We start from the raw sequence: 10662 nt of genomic DNA, 5'->3' as shown, positions 1-10662 counted from the left end.
AGTATGACCAACTCGAAGCCTCATCATGATGATTTCTTCTCTTCTGTTCCTTTCTTTAAAGATTTTTGTTATAACCGATTTTTGTATGTTGTGATATTTTCTTCCTTTCTGATCATCTTCCCATCTTTTCTGCCAAATTTCCTTGCCTATCACCCTTATCATTTTTTTACCCTCTCCTTTTCCATAAGGTATTGTGATTGTTATGTTCTTTTCCAGAGCCCTTTTTGCTAGGTTATCAGCTACCTCATTTCCCTTCACCCCTGTATGAGCTGGCACCCAGCAGAACTGTACCTCAATTCCACCCCTGTGAAGTCTGAACAAACTGTGCTGTACTTCAATGAACAAATCTTCCCTGATTATGCTTTTTGACTGTAGGCTTTCCAAAATAGCAACTGAATCTGTACATATCACCACCCTATCTGGTCTGACCTCCTCCACCCACTGTAGACTGATAATTGCAGCCACCATTTCTGCTGTGAATACTGACAAATGGTCTGACAGGTGTTTTGAAATGTTCACTCAAAATAATGGTATGTACACCCCTGCTCCCACACACTCCTTTGTGTTCTTAGATCCATCTGTAAATATTTTGAGGTAGTTGTAATACCTAGTTCTTAGGTATTCACTAGTTCTTTCACCCACTTGACTCAGTCGCCATTCTTTCTTCATATTACAAATAACTTCAGGGTAGATCCATGGAGGGACCATACTGACTGGACTGGGCTGTGTGAATTCTAAATTATCTATCCCATACTTTTTAGCCCACTCATTTCCTGTCCACCCAAATCCTTTCCTCTGAAACCTGGAATATTCCCAGCAGCTTTGTAGAACTTGTGCAGATGGATTCTTTGCCCCACTTCCTTTAAGCTTGATCCAATAAGCTAATGATACCCTTTCTCTCCGTAATTCCAGAGGCATCTCTCCTGCTTCTATTAACAGAGCATTAATGGGGGTAGTCTTCATGGCTCCCGTGCATACACGTAATGCTCTGTACTGTAATCTGTCCAATCTATGTAATGATGTTTGAGCTGCTGCACCATACACTATGCATCCATAGTCAAGTATTGACCTCATGAGTGCCCTATACATGTCAAGAAGAGCCTGTTTGTCTGCCCCCCAGTCACATCCAGCCACAGCTTTCAGCAAATTAATGACTTTTTTACATTTAGTTTCCATGAACTCAATTTGTTTTTTCCATGAATATTTACTGTCAAGCCATAGGCCCAGATACTTAAATTCAGCCACCCTCTCTAATGGCTGACCATACATTGTTATATTCTCCACCTCAATCTTTCTCTTACTTGTGATCATCATATAGCAGGACTTATTTACTGACATCTTAAAGCCCCATTGGTATGACCATCTCTCTACTTCCTCAACTGCTCTCTTTATTTTTTCCATCACATGAGAAACATTTCTCCCTCTCATCCAGACGGCCCCATCATCTGCATACAAAGCTGATCTAATACCTCCTTCTACATTTGCAAAAATATCATTTATCATTATGTTGAACAACACTGGGCTAATAGCACTCCCTTGTGGGGTACTGTTTTCCACTTTAAACTCTTTTGAAAGTTCTGCCCCAACTTTCACTCTTATTCTCCTGTCTGAGAGAAAGCTCATTATCCAATTATACATTCTTCCATTAATGCCCATTTGATTTAACTTAATAAGTAAACCTTCCCTCCACATTGAATCATATGCTTTTTCTATGTCGAAAAATACAATTACCATTGTTTCTTTCATCTTTAATGCTTTTTCAATATCATTACTTACCCTAACTAGTGCTTCTGTAGTGGATTGACTCTTTCTAAACCCACACTGAATATCCTTTATTAATTCTCTCTGTTCCAATACATACGAAAGTCTGTGTACAAGAATCTTTTCCATCCATTTACACAGGTGGGACGTGAGTGCTATTGGTCTATAGTTACTAGGGTTAGTGTGATCTTTCCCTGGCTTGTTAAATGGCAATATAATTGCCCTTTTCCAACTACTTGGAACATCTCCATCTCTCCAGATTTTATTAAAGAATTTCAACACTTTATTTAATGACACTTCAGGGAGCTGCCGGAACAAGGCATAACAGAGCTGATCTTCCCCTGGGGCTGTGTACTCAGTACCTTTAAGCACTACGTTAAGTTCTTGCATTGTTAATTCCATGTCTAGTGTTGTTGTAAAGCTTTCTTTCTTCTTCCTTACCTCTCCAAGTTCTCTCAGTATCCTCTCCTTTTGCTGCCTGTGCTTATCACCCAGGTGTTCACCGCTATGTACAGCAGCAAATGTCTCACCTAACACATCTGCCTTTTCTTTGTTTGCTATAGTTAACCTCTGACAACTGACCAACCCTGGGATTTTACCAGAACTTTTTTTCCCACTCATTTTCTTAAACATTGCCCAAACATTTTGTAGTTTTATTTCTCTTCCTATGGATGAACAATAGTTTCTCCATGTTTCCTTTTTTGCTTCCTTTATTATCCTTCGGGCTACAGCCCTTTTCCTTTTGTAATCTACAAGGTTCTCTATTGACATGTTCTTTCTTAATATTCTAAGAGCCTTGTTTCTTTCTTTTATTGCTCTGCTGCATTCGTCATTCCACCAGGGGACTACTCTTACCTCACCTTTTGTTGTTCTTTTTGGGATACAAAGATTTGCAGCATTTAAGATATGCTCTGTAACTTCACTAGCACATTCCTCAATATTTCCTTCAAGTGTTACCATGTGTGCAGTCTCCTTACAACACAACCTAAAATGTTCCCAGTTAGCTTTACTAATGCACCATCTGGTGACTGTATACCCTTCTTGTTTGCACACATTATCATTTATTGTGGTAATAATTGGAAAATGATCACTTCCTAGTGTAGTGTCATCTTTAACACACCATTCACAACTATTCACCATTTTATCTGACACCAGAGTAAGATCTAGTACTGATACTGTTCCTCTGTTTACATTTATTCTGGTTCCTTTTCCATCATTAATACAAACCAGATTTCTCTCATCCATCATTTCCTCAACTACACTCCCATTATTGTCTGTAAGGTTACTGCCCCATAAGCTGTTATGAGCATTGAAATCCCCACACCAAATTTCTCTCTTATATACTATACCTGCTATTTCTTTAAACATGTCACATGTTAAGTTCCTGCATGGATTATAGAAGTTTATTATCTTCAAATTTCTTTCCTTCCGTGAGCTGCAGAGCTCTACTACAACACACTCTATCTCTTTAGGTGAGGTGATCTCTCTGTAGGCCAACCCATCTTTGATAAATGTGGCACAACCTCCTCCACTATGCTTATCATCTCTGTCATGTCTAACTAAGCTGAATCCAGGGATCCTAAAATCTATCTGTGGTCTCAACCAAGTTTCCTGAACACAAATAACATCTGGAACTACTTCCAGGTCATAAATATATCTTTTAAGCTCCTGACCATTAGCTAACAAACTTCTGGCATTCCATTGAAGAATGTGTGTAACCATAAATAGTGCATCAAGCCACATCTTTGGTGTTTTCTGCAGCTTCTGCTACTGTCAACAGTGTATGTATTTGATCAGCTTTAATTTCTTTCATGTTGAGGAATTTTCCTGCTGCCTCTACAATTGTCTTAATTTTATCACTTTTCTTCTCCATGTTTACTGCTACATTGATGGCATGGCAGATAAAAGCCACAAAGGTCTCTTTTTTCACTACCATGGTACTGTCATCCACTTTACATTTATGTGAGCATATCCTTTGCTCTGGTACAGAGGGCCCTCGTATTTGGGTCTGATTTCCTTGAGTGCTTGCTCTCTCCACTGTATCCCTCTGTCCCTTTCCACTGACATCCATATTGTGAGCTCCCTCCTTTCTTATTCTCTTTAGAGCTTCTGCATATGAGACATTCTCCGTTATTTTGACTCTCTGAGCTTCCCTTGCTTCTCTCTGAACTATGCATCCTCCGTATGCAGCACTATGATCTCCTCCACAGTTACAACATTTCACTTGAGCGTCTTTTCCACATTTTCCATACTCATGCTGCCCTCCACATCATGCACACCGTAGTTTCCCTTTGCATTCTTTAGCAATATGTCCCATTCTTTGACATACAAAGCACCTGATTGGTTTAGGTATATACTCTCTCACATTGTAATTCATGTACCCAATCTGCACTGATTTTGGGATGCTGTTCTCAAACTGTAGAATCACTGACATTGAGTCTTTCAGAATACCATCCCTTTTGCTCTTAATCCTGGTCGCATCAATCACTTTCCATCCTTTGACTTCTTTTTTAATGTCATCCATAGACTCACTCAGTGGCATCCCTGAGATTACTCCCTTCAACCTGGCAAGTGCTCCAGGTACATAGGCCTTTATCTTTTCCCCTACTAGCGATGTCATTTTAATGATCTTATCCTGCTGTTGTTTGCTCACTGCATGAATTAGCACTCTCTTTTTATTCAGCAGCTTTGCTAACTTGATCTTACAAATTTCCTGTTCAATTGCTCTTGTTAGTTTGATCGGGTGGAAATGACCCCCCTCCCGATCAAATTCAATCATTACTTTCATCTCATCTGTCTGTTTTTGCTCCTCATGCGCTGTTTTTATTGGAGAGGTCCGCATCTTCTTGTTATGACTTTTCGAGTTTTCACTTTCTTCTGACCAACTCCTCGCTCTTTCTTGCCTATCTCTAAGCGCTCTTTTCATTCTAGCAGATCTAGAGATCATCCACTCCATTTCATTCTCACTGTTTCCCCCTGAAGACGAGGACATGGCGCTACAGTCAAAGTACAGTTTATGCAATCCTACCGCCAACCGAGTCTCCGAATTCCACTTCCATCACTGTCTCCCACCTGCTCTCTCCACACACTGGGTTCATCTCTTCCTCGCGTCTTAGCTCCGCCCTCGCAGGACACGGGGGAGAGAAGAAACTTTTTTTGTCCTTTATTGAAGATATAGAACAATATGAAACAGCGACAGACTCATTTCTGTCCAACTCATGTCAAAGCAAAAAGAAAATCACACCTGCATTGTGCCAGGTATCAGAAACACCCGCCATAAAGGTTGTGTGATAAACCTGACAACCTGACAAGGGAGAAGATATAAAGTTAATAGAAAGTACAAATAAAAAACAAATCAATGAAAAAGGTAAATAAATAATTAAACAAAAGGTACAAGGGGTTGATCACAGCTGAAGTGTTTCCATAAGTGCGCACAGTGTCTTAGCCCGGCCTTGCTCTATCTTATCGACACAGTGGAGGGGAACATCGAGAGAGCAAGTGAGCTCAACACCTTTTTCAGCCGGTTCAGTTCCTGTGCTGCTGAGCTGGGGGAACCTCTGCAGCATGTCTACAACCTAAGCCTGCACCAGGGAGAGTTCCCACACTGTGGAAAACGTCCTGCATTGTCCCTGTTCCCAAGAATGGTTGTCCCACCAAGCCCAACGACTACAGACCTGTGGCCCTCACCTCCCCTGTGATGAAGGACCTGGAGCGGCTGATATTGCACTGTATAAGACCTCAGGTGCAGCACGCCCAGGACCCCCTCCAGTTTGCATATCGGGAGAAGATAGGGGTGGAGGATGCTGTCCTGTACCTCCAACACCAGGCCCTCTCTTACTTGGACAGAGGAGATGCACTGTGAGGATTCTGTTCTTCCACTTCTCAAGCGCATTTAACACGATCCAGCCCCTCCTACTACAAGAGAAGCTGACCAGCATGCAAGTCGACCCACACCTCGTGACCTGGATCACCGACTATCTCACTGACAGACCACAATTTTTCAGGCTGGGAGGCAGTGTATCCACCACAGTGACCAGCAGCATGGGAGCACCACAGGGCACTGTGCTGTGTCCTCTCCTCTTTACCCTGTACACAGCTGATTTCCAGCACAACTCAGAACTCTGCCACATGCAGACATTTTCGGATGATACTGCTATTGTGGCATGTGTTAGAGGAGGGGAGGAGGAGTACAGGAACCTAGTGAAGGACTGTCGGGTGGTGTCACAGAAACCAGCTGCAGCTCAATGCTGCAAAAACCAAGGAGATGGTGTGAGATGACATGTCTAATGACGGCAGCATGTTTTTTTTATCCTAGGATGGCAAAGGTAAGACCCGCCCTCCAACTGACTCACCCTGACATTAGACTCGTTTGAGATGAACTTTTTTTTTTATGAATTGTGCGACACACAATACCTCACATACAGACATAAACCTACACATACTTACAAACATACAGAGATACAGATAAAACAAAGGTAAAAAACAAAAGACAGCAAAAAGACTTTACAGATCACTTCCACAGAATGTCTCCATGACAGAGTTTGTGTTAGCAGCTTTCTTATTTCTAATGTCCCTGACTGTGGCAGCACAGCGGTGCAGTTCTTGTCCAAAGAGGACAATGTTTGGTTTAGATTTGGCCCATTTGTTTTTATGGATGTGAAATTTCCCCTGACTCAAGATCAACTGACAGAACAAACACAAATCTTTGTCATCAAAATAAATATAAATGTTTTTTTTTCCTGGAAACTTATCGTTTTCCCTGTTTTCTCTTGAACACAATGCTGAACATCTTTCCTAAAAGTTCTACTCTAGGTACTGTTAAAAATCACAAGAGACTCGACTCCACCCTGTTGGAACCGCCCACCTCCTGAGGTGATATAAACCCGCCTCGAACCTCAGCCCCTCCTCTCTCTCCTTCCCTCCAAAACCACCAGACAAAGAAAGCCGCCTGAAGTACCCTCCTGTTTTATTATTGTAAATTGTGGTTGCGTAAATGTGAAGTAAGTTAAGTTCATGGACCTTGATTTATTGTTATCATCTGTTTGAAGATGGAAATTTATGTTTTATGAGTTATCTTCTATTTATGTTTATTTTGTGTAGGAAATCATCCACCACCCTTTGTTCCACTCTGCTCATCTTCGTAACCTCAAATAAATTGCCAAGAACAGACTGCCGGTTCCTGTGTTTAAATGTGCACACCACACTGGATGCTCCCCTGAACCACCGCCACATACAGCCTAGTTTTTTCATGGTTCTTCGAGCCAGATCGAGCATCCATGCTGGGCGATGGATCCACAAGCTATTCTGTCGCATGATGGGAGAGAGCATGGAGAAAGGCCACAGTGGGAGAGAATGCCCCCAAGGTACCTACAGGATTACCAGACTGAACTTTACGGCAGGCCTCCTCTGCAATCACTGCAACCAAGCCTGTCTCAAGAGACCCCTGAAACGGACTTGTTAAGGGAAGAAGTTGCCCAACTCAAAGGTATGGTTCGAGACTTGATGGACAGAGTTCAGCAGTGTGAGCAGAGTTACTCGGAGGGAGATTTAGAAGAGGAACGTGATATAGAGCCCCAGGAGGCCCAACAAGCAACATAGGTTCGTTTATACCGAACCTATCTGAATCAGCGCCTGCTTTAAACCCTGGAAAGATTTCCCAGTCAGCCCAGACCCTTTTCCCTTGCGTCCATAAGACATCTGCCTTTCTAGAATGTGAACATAAGAGACCTGTTTCAGCTCCATATGTAAGATCTGAGCCACAAATGCCTGAATCTCCTAGCCCATTACCTTCAACTTCAGCAGCTTATATGCCACCTCTAAGTTCAGCCATACCAGTTTCAGAGCATTTAAATTCAGTGTTGTTGTCTAATGTCACCTCTAGCCACCCACCTGCAGCTGGGCCGCATGTATATCAAGTAAATCCTCACGTTCCCTCTCAAGTACCACTGCCAGTACAGATGGCACAAGACCCTGTGTTCCATGTGTCTTCTCATCAGGTGTATCCCACAGCAACATCCCAGAGCATTAGCACAGCACTCATGGGCTATGGCCCTCCCAGTCATTTGCCATCCCATGCAATGCAACCTCCACCAGTCCCTGCACCTCAAGCTCCGCTAACCAGTTCACAGTCATATGTTTATCACTCAAGCAATGTTGTTCCATACCAGTTCCACTACATGCCCCCTCAGGCCATACAGCAACCTCAAGCTCAAGGTTCTGTGTCTCAGCCAGCTCCAGTTTCATGTGCCCCACATTTAACTGGAGCTTTCCCTCCTGCCAGTCCAAGCTTGTCTTTACCCGTGGCTCCTGTGCAGCAAACTATGGGTTCCAGGTTCTCAACACGTGTGGAGGGACCGTCGTTCCCTTATTTCAGCCATGATGACCCTCATGAGTTTATACTGTTGAAGATGGCTCTGACTAACCTGCTACCTGCAGATGAACCTGAACTGTACAAATTTCATATCCTATTGGATCATCTACAGCTCCCCTCAGCCCGCCATATTGCCCTGTCCTATGCACATGATCCACAGCCTGTAACTATGGCACTAGCCACCTTAGAGCGACAGTATGGTCAACCACATCAGATATGCAGACCATATTGAATCTCCCTAAGGTAGCCCGTGGAGATGCTGAATCGTTGACTGTAAGCAGCTTCTCAAATATCTGTTAGAGCAGGATTTTTTTGCAATGTCTACTCCACCAACAAAACAGCAGTATTTCTTTCAGTCCCTTTAAGAAGCTGCAGCACACCCTGTGGTAGTGCATCAAAAATTGCAGCTTATTTCTTTGGTGTACCTGGCAACTGAAATTTTAACAAAAATTCTTAATAAGAAATTAAAAAAACCCTGGTCATTAATAAGTTGGTCAACTAATAAAATTCCATGCTCCATCCAAACCTTAAAAAGCAGTAATTTGTTTTTATAAAGGATGTCTTCATTATTCCAAATATAATAAGAAGTGATGCTTTAGATCAGTTTCCAGGACAGCATAGCTTGTTTGTGAAAGTTTGAAAGTTTGACAGGAAGCTTTTCAACTTTGTAGTTACATGAACGGCTGACGTGCTGACGTATTGCGGTAAGTGTGTTGTGTCATTTCCGGTGTTTTCTTTGACAGCGTCTCTGTGCTGCTCTAGTGAACTCCACCAGCTTTCTTTCTGTCTTTTCCTCACTTCAATTGCTCAACATCTACTTCAAGTCTTAACCCACACTAGTTCTGTTTAAGCACTTATAGCTCTCCTCCTTTTTATGACTTTCTTGCTAATCTCTTAGCTGTTGTTTGCATGTTATTAGCCTTGGTAGCTACATTAGCTCAACAGTTAGCGATGGCTTCTCCTTCTGCTCTTTCTTGCTTCGTGTGCCAGATGCCTTCAGCTATCAGGCTCCTCTCCTGTGGAATCATCTTCCTGTTACGGTCCGGGAGGCAGACACCGTCTCCACATTTAAGACTAGACTCAAGACTTTCCTCTTTGATAAAGCTTATAGTTAGGGCTGGCTCAGGCTTGCCCTGTACCAGCCCCTAGTTAGGCTGACTTAGGCCTAGTCTGCCGGAGGACCCCCCTATAATACACCGGGCACCTTCTCTCCCTCTCTCTCTCTCTCTCTCTCTCTCTCTCTCTCTCTCTCTCTCGTATTCTATTACTGCATCTTGCTAACTCGGTCATTCTGGATGTCACTAACTCGGCTTCTTCTCCGGAGCCTTTGTGCTCCACTGTCTCTCAGATTAACTCATATCACAGCGGTGCCTGGACAGCGTGACGTGTGTGGTTGTGCTGCTGCCGTGGTCCTGCCAGATGCCTCCTGCTGCTGCTGCCATCATTAGTCATTAGTCATACTTCTACTGTTATTATACACATATGACTATTGTCACACATGTATACTGCCAGATATTAATACATACTTTCAACATATTGTACCACAGTAGCCAGAACTATAACTATAATATTATTACTTTCATTAATGTTGTTGTAAGCTACTGTCATTACCTGCATCTCTCTCTGTCTCTCTCTCTCTGTCTCATTGTGTCATACGGATTACTGTTAATTTATTATGCTGATCTGTTCTGTACGACATCTATTGCACGTCTGTCCGTCCTGGAAGAGGGATCCCTCCTCAGTTGCTCTTCCTGAGGTTTCTACCGTTTTTTTTCCCCGTTAAAGGGTTTTTTGGGGAGTTTTTCCTGATCAGCTGTGAGGGTCATAAGGACAGAGGGATGTCGTATGCTGTAAAGCCCTGTGAGGCAAATTGTGATTTGTGATATTGGGCTTTATGAATAAAATTGATTGATTGATTGATTGATGTTCAGTTATGCCTCTGTCTCCTGTAGCGACAGTGGTAATTGTAACAAGTGTAGCTTATTTGCTGCGTTGGAGGTGAGGCTCAGTGAATTAGAAGCGCACCATGGAAAATCACTCGGTAGCTGCGGTAGTTAGCCAGCCCCCTGTAGCCGGTGCGGAGCCACATAGCATAGCCTCTGCTAGCGGTCCCCCGGTAACCCCTGTTCAGCCGGGAGGTTGGGTAACTGTCCGGGAGAAGCACGGCTCCAAGCCGAAGCCCACGGCTCACCACCAGCCTGTTCACGTTTCCAACCGCTTTTCCCCACTCAGCGACACACCCGCTGAAGATAAAACTCTGGTTATTGGCAGCTCTATTCTGAGGAACGTGAAGTTAGCAACACCAGCGGCCATAGTCAAATGTATCCCTGGGGCCAGAGTGGGCGACACTGAATCAAATTTAAAACTGCTGGCTAAAGCTAAACGTAGATTCAGTAAGACTGTTATTCACATCGGCGGCAATGACACCCGGTTACACCAATCGGAGGTCACTAAAATTAATATTGCCTCGGTGTGTGAATATGCAAAAACGATGTCGGACTCCGTAGTTTTCTCTGGACCCCTCCCAAATC

This window comes from Epinephelus lanceolatus, chromosome 16 (genome assembly GCF_041903045.1).
Source record: "Epinephelus lanceolatus isolate andai-2023 chromosome 16, ASM4190304v1, whole genome shotgun sequence".
NCBI classification, from domain to species: domain Eukaryota; kingdom Metazoa; phylum Chordata; class Actinopteri; order Perciformes; family Serranidae; genus Epinephelus; species Epinephelus lanceolatus.
The sequence above is the reverse complement of the archived record's forward strand: the minus strand, read 5'-3'. Positions refer to the sequence as shown.